Source organism: Myotis daubentonii, chromosome 2 (genome assembly GCF_963259705.1).
Source record: "Myotis daubentonii chromosome 2, mMyoDau2.1, whole genome shotgun sequence".
Taxonomy (NCBI): domain Eukaryota; kingdom Metazoa; phylum Chordata; class Mammalia; order Chiroptera; family Vespertilionidae; genus Myotis; species Myotis daubentonii.
The window spans coordinates 22,842,137-22,843,551 of NC_081841.1; the positions used below are offsets into that span (position 1 = coordinate 22,842,137).

Consider the following 1,415-nt stretch of genomic DNA (forward strand, 5'->3'; position numbering starts at 1 on the left):
TAAGGCACTTGCCACAAGTGGCTATTGAGCACTTGAAATGTGGCTAGTGTGGCTACAGAATTTAATTGTTAATTTCATCATATTTTAATTCATTTGAGTTTGTATTTTTAAAATTTAAAGCAGTATAAAATATTTTTGTTAAACAAGCTTTATTATTTTAATAGGACGACATTTCAACTCTATTTTTGAAAATTTAATGTCTCAATTAAAATGTGCTGTTAAGTGTAAAATACAGATTGGATTTTGAAGGTCTAGTACTGAGAGAGAGAAAAAAATCTCATTAATAATTTTTATATTAAGACTATACTTTCAGGGATCATTTCTATAGTTCGTTACTAGAGAAGTTTCTCTGAACGTGTAGAGCACCCGAAACCACGAGGAGGAGATGCAGCATTCTCTCCTGAGCGTGAAGTTGGCTCTCGGTGTTGCTTCGGCAACTGCCGTTTGCCATTGATGATCGTCCTTCTCTCTCTCAGGGGAGAAGAGGGAGAGGATGCATTCTGAGTGGCTTTCAGTTTAAAATAATAATAATAATAATAATAATAATAATAATAATTTTTATATTAATCACATGCTGAAATGAAAATATTTGCGATATATTGGGTTAAATAAAATTAAAATTAACAACTTGTGCATTGGCTAGGTGGCTCAGTTGGTTGGAGTGCTGTCCTGTAGACCAAAAAGTTGAGGGTTCAATTCCTGGTCGGGGCACATACCTAACTTGTGGGTTGGATGCCAGTCCAGGTGTGTACATGAAGCAACTGAACAATCTCACTCTCTCTCTCTCGCTCTCTCTCTCTCTCCCTCTTCCTCTCTCTAAAAATCAATAAAACATATCCTTTGGTGAGGATAACATAAGTAAATACATAAATAGCAACTTGCTTGTTTTCATTATTTTTTAATGTAGCTACTGGAAATTTTTAACTACTGGGCAGGACTGATGTAGACTTTATTCAATAACTATTGAAGACCTGGTCGGTTTAGCTCAGTGGACCAAAGAGTCCCAGGTTCGATTCTGGTCAAGGGCATGTACCTCGATTGCAGGTTCCTTCCAGGCCTGGGCCGTGGTTGGGGTTCATGCAGAAGGCTGCCGGGGTCCAACCCCAGCGGGTCCAGGGGTCCCCAAAGGTGTGGACGGAGTTGCGAAGAAGGAATGACACGGAGACAGCGCTCAGTTGATCAGCAGCCTAGCCAGGATCTCCAGCCAGGATCTCCAGCCAGGATCTCCAGCCAAGTTCTGGTTAGGATCTCCAGCCAGGTTCTGCAGGTTCTCCAGCCAGGTTCAGTCACCAGGTTCTAGTCAGGTTCTCTTGCCAACTTCTGTAGTCAGGTTCAGTCCAGGATCTTTTGCCATGTTCTCTCCAGTGAAGTTCTTCTGTCTCCAGGCTCCGTGTAGGTTCTGTCTTCTGAATTCT

At 41.3% G+C, this 1,415-nt stretch overlaps 1 non-coding gene across 1 annotated transcript; it reads left to right on the top strand.

Moving 5' to 3' along the window:
* The first annotated feature begins 297 nt into the window (after window positions 1-297).
* LOC132228835 (small nucleolar RNA U3) lies at window positions 298-509 on the top strand. The gene has a single exon (XR_009451450.1). It is a non-coding gene; the product is annotated as a small nucleolar RNA U3 (small nucleolar RNA).
* Window positions 510-1,415: the final 906 nt, after the last annotated feature.